Source organism: Falco cherrug, chromosome W, assembly GCF_023634085.1.
Source record: "Falco cherrug isolate bFalChe1 chromosome W, bFalChe1.pri, whole genome shotgun sequence".
Lineage (NCBI taxonomy): Eukaryota > Metazoa > Chordata > Aves > Falconiformes > Falconidae > Falco > Falco cherrug.
Window position 1 is genome coordinate 6,599,964 of NC_073719.1, and position 13,977 is coordinate 6,613,940.

The 13,977-nt window shown below is 45.2% G+C and overlaps 2 long non-coding RNA genes across 2 annotated transcripts in view; both read right to left on the reverse strand.

Moving 5' to 3' along the window:
- LOC129734483 (uncharacterized) overlaps window positions 1-13,977 on the reverse strand; it is a 78,043-nt gene that overhangs the window by 19,973 nt on the left and 44,093 nt on the right. The window lies entirely within an intron of this gene.
- On the reverse strand, window positions 1,326-5,011 carry LOC129734484 (uncharacterized). The gene is made up of 2 exons (XR_008730064.1): window positions 3,576-5,011; window positions 1,326-2,066 (listed from the first exon to the last, which is right to left on the reverse strand). It is a non-coding gene; the product is annotated as an uncharacterized LOC129734484 (long non-coding RNA).

The window sequence follows — 13,977 nt, forward strand, 5'->3', positions numbered from 1 at the left end:
GCAGTGCCTGCTCTATTTTGCTGGACTGTGAGGGCTGATTTAATCATATTTTGGGCTCCTCAACTACATGTACCAAAAAAGTTCAATTAGTAGCACATTATTTTTCAAAATAGAAAGAACAATACTCACTAAATGATCCATGAACTTAATCCTGACATCAATATGGCTGCAGGAGCGGTCTGGAAACTAGGACCATGCGTGGCAATCAGGGGCTGAGGGGAATGTGCTCGAGCTTGTCTAGACAACAATTAACATGATGGGGCATGTTTGCAGAGCACAGGGGAGTGGGAGACTGATGGCGCCAAGGAAAGGTAACACCTTGCTGTTAATTGCTGGTAGTTAACCACCAATCAGGGATTGCCTAGTATGCAATGCTTAGCTTCAAGAACCAATCTGTTTAAAACGCGCAGCTTCTGAAAGTGTATAAAAACGCGTGCTTCTGTACAATAAATTGACATTTGCTTGCATCAAGCTGCGTCCCGTCTCTTCATTCGCCGCATATGGCTGTCATCTGCAAAGATAAAATCTGGTCCTATATGCTATAACTCATCCACAGGGCAAGACAGACCACCTTGATAATAGCTGGTAACTTCGTTTGCACTCAGCACTAAATTCTCAACACACACACAGATATTTACTGATTACTTATGCAGTTTTCTGTATTAATTTTTATAAGCCAAATTCTGCTGCAAGCTACTTTGACATAAATTCAAGATAACTACCACTGTCAAAGTCAGTCTGGTTTTACATCAACACAGCTAGAGGGAGCCTGATGCTAAGTAAATATTTTCTCCTTGAAAAGAAAAAATGACAGCCTGGAGTCATGCCTCTCAGACTAGAGCAACCCTGAGCAGGCCCCCAGACAGGAGGGCAGAGATGCTGACTGCCTCCAGGCCCTCAAGGGAAGCAGCAGCTCCACGTTCCTCCACCTGCATGCTGGGGTGGGGCTATTTCTAAAGGAAGCACACAAACCCCCAGTCTCCCAATACAATTTCTTCTCCTTTACCAAAGCAACCTTCCTACACTGGTACTTACAAACACAAAGGCAACATGGATGAGCCTTTTGGCTGGTTTTGGAGGACATCTTCCCCTCTAGCCTAGGGCATTGCCCACAGCCACCCTACACCCAGCTGCTTGGCTACAACCTCTGGGCCAACCAGGCTGGGCTTCACTTCAGCACTGTGGTTTTTGGTGTGGGTTTGTTGGGGTTTTCTTGAGACAAATGTTTCTCCCTCACAGTTGAAAGCTGTCCATAAAACCAGGACCATGCACAGGCATCCACCCCTCTAGGCCCTGTTCCTCATGGCCAGCCACAAACACATGCACTCCCAAAACGGCAAAGGTGGGGCCTCCTTGCAGCGCAGCTTCTGTCTCTGGCAGCAGGGCCAGAAAGACACCACTGCCAGCAGCCCTCCTGTCTGGAGAAAGGAGCTGGAAGGTGGACAAGCAATACAGCTAGGTGCAACAAGGCCAGGCACTCACCCAGAATGCACAGCCCACTGTCAGCAGCCGTCCATGGGTGGTGAAGTGGTATGTGCTGCCCTGAGCCACATGCCCTGCTGCCTGCCCTTTTCCAACCTATACACATTCTCTCATGTTCACCAGCTTCACAGAGCCCTGCAAAACACCACAGCATTGGCCACAGCCAGGGCTTTGCAGGCTTCCCCTGGCTGCCAGCCCAGCCCCCAAACAGTCAGCAGGCCCTCCTCAGCATGAAAGTCTATTATATAGATAGATACACATACACATGCATGCATGCATGCACACACTCTTAGTCTCCAGCACTCAAGCTCTTTTTATCCAGCTCCTGAGGTAGAAGGGGCAATGTGGGGAAGGATGGCATCAGAAAAAAAAAGGGGGATCTTGGACTTACCTTCCACCCACAGCTTCTCCACTTTGGTTTCAAGATTTGCTGCCCTTAATCCTACAGTGAAAGTCCAAAATATGAAAAGGCCAACAACCAAAAACTTTCCACAGTTTTTTTGAATGTAACAGCCCAGTTTAAATAATAGTCTCTGAAACTTTGCTCTCAGCTACAGCAGTGCTTTTCTTCCAATAGCTTTCCCCTACAAGGCAAGGAAAGGTTAGTAGTTAAGAGGCTGGGGCAGACACTGACACAGGCAAGGCATACTTATTCTAAGAGGGCATATGGGGAAAGCCCCCCTGCAAGCACTAACACAAGCAGAACAGTTATTTATGTATAAATGCTCATATCCTCAGTGTCCCTTGGAGTAAGAATAGTAATGCTGTCCTTTGTGAAAGGCCTTCACCCCATGGCTCAGCTGAGCAACTTGCAACCACCATTAAGTATTCCTGTAAGTCAAGATATGTACCTGCTAGTGTTATTGCTAAACCACCACACAGGTTTGGGATTCCATCACTGCTTGAAATCCACATAAACGAGACAGTCTGTGTGCCTGCTCCCTGCCTAAACTGTACATCACTGTCTTGCACTCAAGTCACCACTACCAGTTCAGGTTGCAACACACTCATTCATGCTGGCAAGATTCATGGCTCTAGGGGAGAAATAACCTTTGTCAATGAATCTCAATAGGCACATCAAGAAAAAAAAAGTCCCCTTTCCTGTTCTCATTAGACCTTTAAAGTGCTGATGGTGGGGAGGGTGTAATGGTGAGAATGTCGATGGTGAAGGAAAACTACTTTGTAGGAATTTGTTGCCATTTCTCTCATTCCCAGCCCTTAGCACAACTTTGTAGTAAATGCATGATCCACACGTTGAGCAATGCTGTAAGATCATAAGAAATTAATTTTCATAGAGTTTGGAGACACTGTGCGATCTTAATTAGGAAACAGAGCAACCATCTATAAATTACGACAATATTTGTGAATGGAAGAGGGCAGCCACATGGATCTTTTTGCCTTCCCCCTTTTTACAAAGCCTAGAAATCTATTCCATGAACTTAAACGCTCTTTGCAGAAAGGCACTGTCTCTCGAGGTTATTTTGATCATTTTTTGGTTCGCAGACGTTAGCAGTTGGGACTGTTTCCTTTCCCCTCCCCGACTCGGGCTTCCATTGCGCTCCTGCACCTCCAGCGTTTCCACGCTAACAATAAAGCTAGTGAGCTGGGGGACGACGACAACACACACTCAATACGACCTGCATAGAAGATTTAAAGTAGTAATTCATTTACAACTTTCACTTTTCCTCCGAACACTGGAGTAAATGCTACAAACGTTTTCTGCTATGAGAACCCCACTCTGAGGGTAGCCGCGTTTTCAGCACTCGGCGGCGAACTTCTCAAAAAGCACGACTTTTTGCCAAGAAAGCAGCTGCTCGATTTCTCCCCTTTTCCAGTTAGAGACTGGCGTTAATGAAGTTGCAGTGTGCTACGAGGGAACAGAGAGAAGCAAAGGAAGCGGAGAGGGGAGAGGAAAAGCGAGAGTGGGCCACAAATTACCCGGGGAGACGTCCCTCTATTTTCTCCAGCATTTTATTAGTGGCTGTTTCATTTACATCTCCTTCCACCCCCCACGAGAAAACACCTCCCCCATAATAATAGTACTAGCATGTATCTATAGCTCTGAAAAAAAAAGTCTGAGAAATTGAATGCACCTTTGATATCTGCTCCAAGGCGAAAGCCGAATCGCAGTAGCTTGGTCGCTGCAGATACTCCCGGTCGGGCGTCGCGGTGCGCTGGTCCCCTCCGGTACTTCGTCGCCTTCCGCTATCGCCCCTCGCCGCCCGGCCAGGGGGGCCAACGCCCCCCCCCCCCCAACCCACTGCTCATCTCCGGCTCCAACACGTTAACAGCTGAGGCCATGTTGCTGCCGCTGCCAGCGGGGTGAGGGAGTTGCCTTTGTGGTACTACTGCTGCCGCCGCTACGGCGGGGCCTGGAGTCAGGTAGTGATCCCCGGAGCACGACGGGGCCTGCGGGGGGCTGGCAGCGCTGCAGACCGCGAGGAGCTGCTGCTGCTGCTGCCACCACCGCTGCGCGGCCGCTTCACGCAGGGTATTGGGCGGTGTCGGCCGCTCCTGCCGAACGGCACCCCGCGCCCCCCATTGCCACATCGCGTGGGGTCCCCGAGGTGCTGGCAGCTGCTCCCGGCACCCAGGGAGTGTGGGTGGGGAGGCGCGACTCCTGCCCCTCCCCGGTTACCGCCCCGCTTTCCTCCGCTCCCGTTGAAAACGCTTCTTCTGGCTGTCGCTGCCTTCAGGAAGGCGCTGGCCGCGACGGCGGCGCAGCAGCGGTACAAAGAGCACGGGTACAAGGGGGGGCGGTGGCAGCTGCTGCTGCTGCGCTGTCTCGCCACGCTGCATCATACTGCCTCAACGGCCGAGGCTCCGCCCTCTGCCCCGCGGCGGCGGGCGGCTGCCTAGCGCTCTTCCCCGGCGTGTGTGCGGCAGGACCGAGTTGCAGCCCCTTGGCTCAAAAGATGAGGTGAAGAAGAAAAAAAATAGGATTCTCTCCATTTAGATAAAGAGGAGGAGGGGTGGAAGCGAGGGAGTGAGTAGAGAGAGGGAAAAAAGAACTGAAAGCCCGCCCCTGGGGCTGTCAGATGGCTTGAGTTTCTACGAGGCGGATTGGCTCGAGGAGGGTAGAAACTACTCTGCAAACAAGCAACAGCTCACCACAGTAGAGACCACTCAGGCAGACAACCCTTTTGTGTACATCTCCAGCTTCAGAGGGAGCCTTAAAGAGATCCAGCCTTCTTTGCATGCAATACTTCCATTAAAGAATGCCTCCCCTCCTTTCTTATTCATTTTCTAAGATTATTTTTTCTTTTGGAATGCTTTTAGACAAACATTCTTGGGATCCATATATAGATTTATTTTTCTTTTAAAAAAGAGGGGGGAAACGGGAGCAAAGCAGCATTAAATGATTTCTGAAGTCCTTAAAACCAAATCCTTTTATGGGCACCTCGGCCTCAAGCTGCAACAAATACTGGGAGGTCCAAACTGAATTCCCAGGCTTGCAGAAACAATGACAGGGTGGTGAATACTGCGGTAGGAAGTGCCAGATTTTTCTCACCCTGACTTTACTTTTTGTGATAAATGATTGAGTCCCAAAATAGGACTGCAATCAAAGTTTGCAGTTTATTAAATGAATAGAGGAAAGCAAACAGCACTGGGTGTGCCAGGAGTCTCCGCTCCACCAAGACACACACCGTACAAAAATTACTTTCGGTTTATATTTCCTAAACTAATACATATTCATAGCTATTTCTAAGAAAGGCTTGTTTTTTGTAAATGGATCCTTGGAATAGGCGTGTACTCCATGGCGCATGCTCTTTCCATCTCCGAGGGTCTTCTTGACTCCCATCTGGTGGTCGGTGGATGAAGTCAGCAGTCTTCCTTGGCTCACCCTTAGAATGACCCTAGATTTTACACATGCGCCCTATAAACTTCTCTCATTTAACACTGTACGGTTAGCAGCCAGACCAGTTTTAGCCAGCATATCAGGGTGTGTAACCAGACGTTCTTTGTAAGATACAGGAACTGGGTGTGTAACCAGATGTCCTTTGCAAGATACAGGAACTATATACACTGATCACTCTCTTTTTCTTAGGTGTGTGGTTATACAAGGGTATGTAAGACAGAAGGTTACATTTCATCATGCGGTCTTAGCATTGTTCCATATTGACACGAATCAGATGAACACATTTCACAATCCCCCATCTTCTTTTTCATGGTATTGATTCGTGTTTTCGTTTCCAATCGAGTCAACACTTGCCGAATTGGTATCAATTTTGGATCTTCTTTTGTTTTTATTATCATCAGGGAATGGGTTTTCTCTTTCCCTGGTTCTGGGTCAACAGGTACCGCAGATATTTGCATCCCTTGTATAACTGAGTGTATTAGTCTGTTAAAACAAGGTATTAAACATGGAATTATTAACAATCCTCCACATATCCCCAATACAATTATCCCAATTTTAATAAGCCAATCACCGCCCATAAAGTACCCCCATAATCCTACTAGATTGATTCCATTCCAAGTTTGAACTGGGACATGTGCAATCTTTTTCATCTCTTTTACAAGCTCATTTATAGCTTTTCCTTCATCATCAATCTCTAAACAATTACTAAGGTTAAATTTTCCACAGACTACTCCTTTTTGTGCTAGCAAATAATCCAGAGCTAAGCGATTTTGATACAAAGCGGTTCTCATCTTGGTATTTTGCATTGCAATTAATCCAAGTGTGTTGACGCGGAAGGCTCGGACACAACTTATATGACCAATGTGATCAAGTTAGTGCCACTTTATTAATAGACTCACCGCAATTTATACTCTACAGGTGCTATTAGTAGACCCACACCAATTTATACCTCCAGCTAAAAATACACACACTACGCAGGCTTTGTTATGTAAAAGGTGATAGGTTAAAACTACTTGTTCACACGCTTCCACCTCCCCTATGATTGGTCCCGGTGTTACCAAAATCTCGGAATGAAGAACTTATTGACACCAATGTGATGTAGATAAGCAGACACTTCTTTATTGACGGCCGGGTGCGTGAGCGAGTCCTCTCACGATCAACGCACACCAAGTCTCAAAATCAGACACCATATATAGAACTTATTCATACATATTCATTAAGTATTCATGCATAATCATAATATTTCCCATAAATCATTAACATACTCTCCTCCTATATCCGATTCTGCGCAGTAAAGCTTAGAAAGGTCTAGAAATGGGTCTGGGGTACGATTTGGGTAGGTGGTATATGAGTCGGTGGTCGCTATCTCCCCCTGCCGGAATTACCTTTTACTAAAGTTCAGGGTTTCTTGGCAGGTAACCACAAGCTGTTCCAGTCGACTCTCCCCAGTTTCCATTCATCTCATATACTGACATTTCAGTACACCTTCTATATACAGAAGACTGGTCAAATACAAAGAAACCCTTCAAACCCTAAAGTTATTACCTAAGTTTTAACAATGGTTCTAGCCCATTCTTCTAGCCGTGGTACGGGATGTACAGAGGATCTCATAGCAGCTTTTACTGTGCAACTATAAGTTTCATTAAAATATATTTCTTATCCTTCTATATTTCTATTCTATAAAATAAATTTATAAAATCAAATAATCAATCAAATAAAGTCAATCAATCTTAACTTATTAGCAAATCTATAACACCAGTGTGGTGCCCACACGCTGCTCCCCCCTTGTGCAGGCATCCTGTTTTTTCTCATCTTTCTGTCCAACTCTCTTATCTCTCTGTGAATACACAGTTTCTTTGTCTCCCTTGGCCTTGCATATGTCCTTCACAACACCTGCAGCTTGTTACAGCTTTGGCCTGCTCGGCCTGCTATTACAACAAAATTACTTGGTCTGGATTGCTCATAATATGTCTGTTGTCTTCCAGCCATTCCACAAATCCCCCTTTTTGTTTTTGAGCGATCCAGACCCCTTTTATCATTCGGTTCATAATTCTCATAAAGCAATTCCACACACAGCCCAATATCATTAAAAAGATTACAATGGCAATTAATACCGTTATCCCGTGCAGAAACAAATCTTTTAACCATCCAGTAATTTCTAAACTCTGTAGCCAGTCTGTTAACCCATACTCAATCTTTATGGCCTGTACATTTTTTCTTAACTCAGCAAGGTGCTTATGAATAGAGTTCAAGGGATCAGTCAAATTCATGCAACACTTTCCTTAGCGCTGTTCACCATAGGCTACACTCTACTGTTCATGCTGTTTCCTTATTTTCTAGAGGTGAGATCACATTCCTCCTTTGTTTCTGTCTCATCCTAGTTTCTTCTCATACTCCCTCAAAGTTATTTACCTCTTTGCTGCAGGATCTCAGCTGCACATCGTCAAAGCAAGGCCACAGCTGCACATTATCAATGTCAAAACAACGCACTGTCTCTGTTCTGTACAATTCTACAATTTCCCCCTTTTTGTCTTTGAACAGCTAGTACCAGGTTTGTCATGTTCTGCAGAGCCCTTGCAAACATGACAGCAACCAAGGCAATAGCAAACAAACAATACTGCCAATTGAGTGAATGGATGCCAAAAAGGCTGACATTTTCTCAGATTTTGATAACTTGTTGCTGCAATGGGGCGCCTAAAATCCATTCAGCACATACCATCAAAATCCTCACAGCCATGTCCTTGAGCCAACAACAAAAAGTCAATAGTTGCTCTGTTCTGTATGTAATAGTTGACTCACATTCTTAACTGCCTACCAAACAAGGTGATTTAACTCTTTAATGCTTTCCCTGCTGTTGCTCCAGATAAGAGAACCGCTGCAATACATTCCCATCAGTTCCTGTAAGAGTCGGTCTAAAGAGAACAATATTGTCTCAACATTGCCAACTGGGACCTGGAGACGGAATGTGGTCCTCATGGACACCAAGACACCAAGTCCCTGGGAAAGAGAACTGCACGGTACGAGGAGTACTATGCCGTTCCCTGCCACCTGGGATTGAATAAGGACACATAACAGCTGTCCAGAAGACGGATCACAACCATGGTCATAACAACGAACCAGAAAACAATACAAGAACACTCTTCCTGGTCTGAAACTACCCACCTCTGGGGCAAGATAACCTGGCTCGAGAGGGCGGAGACTGGTGGCAGTCCATGGACCAGAGGAGGAGCAAGGTGTGTTGCTTGGCATAAAAAGATGCCTTCTTAGCAATTGAACTTTGGAGATCTTCCCCACCAAGGATCACGACGATCAGAAGGACCGGCGGGACGCTGCCTGGACCTGGGACCATAGGGACACCTTGGACCCGTGGTGGTAGCTATAATCCTCTTTCCTTTTCTTTTTACTTTACCTTTTATTAACTTTCTGTCTTTCTACCTATCGCATGCCGCTTTACGGGCAAACAATAAAATTGTGCTGTTTGATTGAAGCATAACCCCTTGGCGTGGTCGCCTTGATATTTGCGCTTTGAGATCATAGTTAACGAACCATCACGAGTCCACTGAGTGGACCGTGACATTAAACTGGCATCACGGATAGGATCCTGAGAGACAGAGGGGTGCAGGTTGTGTGTGGTTTGTAACAGGGGAAGGACGTTTCGTTCTAGCTGCACCTGGCCCTACACCCAGCTGGGTGAGAGTTGTCCAGAAAGCAAGGGGGGCAATTCGAATTTCCCGCATACCACACACGCCTAGGACTTAGCACTCCAAACTCTGATTGAGGCCTCTGTTGGGATCAAAATAAAAGAACACGAAGTGCAAAAGGGGGAAAGTGCTAAAAAGGGGGGTTGCCCTCGTGTTAATGAGAATTTGTCTGCTCTGCTTGGGAAAGTGAAGGGACAACCTTGTAGTAACTGTAAGCTGCCTTCCCGAAGCAGATTTTTGGTCCCTTCAACCATTCGGGGAAGAGAAGGGCGACACAGCAGTGGCTGTGTGTTTGTAACTAAGTCTAGCCTCCCCGAAGTGGGTTTGGTCCCTTCGTAGTAAGAATGGCCGAAAAGGCTGATAAACAAAATCCTTTGTTAATGAAAGATCGGGACATGTTTTACACATTTCTGGCAAAGTATGGGGCTTGACCCTCTGTACCTGGAGAAGATTGGGCTCAAGATAATTGGGCAAACTTGCAGAATGTAGTGGACCGAGTAACGTCTTTACAGACTCAAGCTAAAGTTAGATCAGGTATGGGCAAATCTATATAGTCTGTGCCATTTTAGGAGCCAGCCTGGTCGCAGCAATCGAAGATTGCCTTAGAAAACGTAGCAATGAAAACAAAATTATGGAATCCCTTGAAAATTTGGTGAAAGTTCTGCAAAAAATGAATTATGACTTAGAACAACATTTAGAGAAAGAAAGGGAAGAAAACCACTTGTTAAAAACCACCCTGAAGGCAGCATGCTCTAAAAACACTGAAGTCCTGAGTGAAATGGAGCTGGAAGTAGAGGAAAAGGGTATTCAACTAATTAATCCAATATACCCTCATAAGGAGTTGATGGAGGCAAGAAAACGTTTTGTGGACAACCCTCAAGTGAGACCCTTAATTAAAGCAGAATATACTTATCTGAATGAGGATGATGATGATCCTCACATTACAACCAAAGAGATACCATATACTGCCACTGAGCTAACCAAACTGAAAAGAGAGTATGGACGTCTTCCTAAAGAGTCCGAAACAGAGTATGTGTGGCGCATAACCCTAACTGGGGGAGATGAAATAGAGGATGTGGGAACAACCCAACAGAACATAATTTCACATTTGGAAAATTTGGGTTTGCAGATCCCTTCATAAAAGGTCCAAAAGCCCTCGCAAGAAGTGAAATTCTTAGGAATGTGGTGGAAAGGGAGAATGACATGCATCCCACCAGATACCCTTGCTTCCTTAGAACAGATCAAAATGACTGAGTTGAAAAAGGATCTGCAACATGTCTTAGGATTATTGGCGTTCTGGAGAAAACACATCCCAGACTTTTCTATCATTGCCAGACCTCTTTATGATTTGCTAAGAAAAGGGGTCAAATGGGAATGGACTGCTTCTCAGGAAGAGGCTATGCAATTGTTAATTTGTGAAGCAACAGCACACCAAGCTCTTGGCCTTATCCACCCTACAGACCCCTTCCATGTGGAGTGGGGGTTTACTTTATCAGGACTGTCAGTTCACATATGGCAGCGGGGCCCTGAGGGTCCAACCCGGCCTGTGGGATTTTACTCCCGTGGTTTTAGGGATGCTGAGAGAAGATACACTGTTTGGGAGAAAGGTTTGTTTGTGGTTAGCTTGGCTCTCATAGAAGTAGAAAAAATCGTACGACAACAACCCATTATATTGAGAGGCCCATTTAAAGTTATAAAAACAGTCACTACTGGGACCCCTCCCCCTGACGGGGTGGCCCAGAAAGCCTCAGTACGAAAGTGGTATGCTCAGATTGAACACTATTGTAACACTTTCTCTGTATCTGAAGGAGTTTTAAAAAAACTATCTATACAAGAAGTAGAGAGCCTGGATGAGGGCCAAGATAAACCTGCCTCAGTCATCCAGGTGGCCCCTCCTTTTCCCTGTGAACAGTCAGTTAGTGCTTGGTTTACTGATGCTTCTGCCAAAAGAGAAGGAAAAGTGTGGAAATACCGAGCAGTAGCACTCCATACCTCTTCCGATGAGCAAATTATAACAGAGGGAGAGGGTAGTGCACAAGTTGGTGAATTAATTGTAGTATGGAGTGTTTTTCAACATGAAGCACAAACTACTTCTCCTGTTTACATTTATACTGATTCTTATGCTGTGTTTAAGGGATGTACCGAATGGCTTCCTTTCTGGGAGCAAAATGAATGGCAGGTTAATAAGATTCCAGTGTGGCAAAAGGAAAAATGGCAAGACATCTTAAGTATTGCTAGCTGAGGGAACTTTGCTGTAGGTTGGGTAGCTTCCCATCAGATAGATGGGGGGTCAGCGGGAGAATGGAATAACCGGGCTGATGAGTTAGCAAGGCTAGCTCCTGTACAGAAGGATCAGATTTCAGAAGACTGGGAACGCCTGTTAGAATGGTTGCATGTAAAACACAAACACACAGGAGCTAAAGATCTGTACCGTGAAGCCCTTGCCCGAGGCTGGCCCATCACCAGAGAAATGTGTAAAACCTGTATATCAGCCTGCGAACAATGTCAAAGACGACTTGAAAGGCACCCTTTAGAGGATGACCCTCTGCATTTGAGGGAGGGTAAAGGCTTGTGGGATGCCTGGCAGGTGGATTATATTGGCCCCTTTAAGAGATAGGGAGGAAAACATTTTGTGCTGGTGGGAGTGGAAATAACATCGGGACTAGTCCAAGTAGAAGCCTTTAACAGGGCTATGGGGGAGAACACTGTGAAAGCGCTGCATGAATGGTTTGGAACTTTTCCAAAGCCACAAGAAATACAATCTGATAACGGTTCTCACTTTACTGCCAGAATTGTACAGGATTGGGCATGAAGCGAAGGGATTAAATGGGTGTTTCATACCCCATATTATCCGCAAGCTAATGGAATTGTACAAAGGACCAATGGTCTCTTAAAATGACTTTTGAAACCTCATGAGGGAAATTGGGATGTCCACTTGTGGGAAGCTGTTAAAGGTGTAAATGATAGAAGGGGGTAAACGGATGCCCCAAAATAACCGCTTTTTGCCCAAGGGCTCCTTCCTTGATTCCCTCATTAAAGGGACCAAATGATTTAAAGAACCCAGCTCACTTCTCAGGACAACCTGTTCTGGTGGCACTTCCTACTGTGGGAAACAGTACCACTGGTACTGAAAACCCCACTGAATGCATGTGCTTGGGAAGCCTCTGATGCCCTGGGAAAGGAATTTAAGATAAATACCCGCTGGATAATCCCATCATTTTAACTCTTTTTGCCTCAGGGAGGCAAGCTCTGTTGTTTAATTTTTACAGGAGAACTCCGAGGGACACTGAGAACAAGAAATAGATGAAAATTCAAAGCCCTAAATTTTAAAATGACTAATAGTAAAATTGGACTGGTACTACTTTTTTGTATTTTCCCACTTACGCATAACCAAAAGGGTGCTGAATGGCCTTGGTCTAAAGCTATTGTCGGGTATACTGGTTTTACCGGGCAGTATCTCAAGAATCCCTTTCCAAATTTGGCCACTGTAGTACTGCATGATGATAAGGCCTATTCCCCACTTGAATGGGAGTGGGATAGGAAAGACTGGATCAGAACTTTAACTGGAATAATTGGAGAAAAGATTATGGTAGGATATAGAAGAGTGGAAGGACTTCTCTATGAAAAGGCCTCTTTAATTACCGTCTCTGGGAATCTTTTGGATCCAAATTTAACAACCAGAATTCACCCCAGTATTTCAGCAAAACTTTGTCATACTGCTGATACTGCTGAGGGAATGTGATAAGCAAGAATCCCTTATTATGTGCTGTCACCAAAAGCATGTCGGCAATTATACCACCCTGGATCCAAGTACCAACAATGTTAAGATCTCTAAATCTTGTAAAAATGACAAGACTGACTGTTGTTATAACTTCACCTTGACAAGACCTGTCTATGTGGTGTGTAATTGGCAAAGCAATTCGGCAAACCGATCAGATCTATTGAGTCTGACCTTCAAATTCAAAATAAATGCTGTAACTAAAACCCCAGTGATGCTTGTTGCAATAGTCACACACCATGGCATGGACACGACCCTCACGCTGAATGACAAAAATAAAGTTTGACCCCCTTTTATGGTGGCTCAGGGTGACAACATCTCCATATAATGCAGATTAATTACTGAATCCCTTACTGTGCCAACAAACAGCTATGGAATTGAACCCCATGGTTCTATTTTGTCATGTAAAAACCAAAGCCAAGATTGTTGGCTGAATTTGACTGCAATACAGTACCCCTATAAGATTATGTGTGGCATAAACAACACGAAATACTGGGGGGAACTCAGAATAGATGTCATTACACCTACCACTCAACCAGTGGCTGTACCCAATACAAAAAATTTTGAAATTGGACCATACATAATCAGAAATACAGGTCAAACTTTACTTATAACTATACTTATAACAAACATTGCCACCGCTTTTGTATTGATGATATCTTCAGGAGCGGGCTGGAAACTAGGACCATGCATGGCAATCAGTTAGCTGAGGGGAATGTGCTCGAGCTTGTCTAGCCAACAAGTAACATGATGAGGCATGTTTACAGAGCACAGGGGAGTGGGAGACGGATGGCGCCAAGGATGGCGCCAAGGAAAGGTAACACCTTGTTGTTAATTGCTGGTAGTTAACCACCAATCAGGGATTGCCTAGTATGCAATGCTTAGCTTCAAGAACCAATCTGTTTAAAAAGTGCAGCTTCTGAAAGTGTATAAAAACGCGTGCTTCTGTACAATAAATTGACATTTGCTTGCATCAAGCTGCGTCCCGTCTCTTCATTCGCCGCAAATTGGTGACCCCGACGTGATGCGTTTAAGGATCTAACATGAAGGGCTCTTGAATCGCCTATCTGAGCGACATGCAGCGAATCCCACAGAACTTTGAATGATCTGCTGAAAGGAAGCAGGAGCCGGCCTTAAATCCCTCCGGAGTTGAGAGG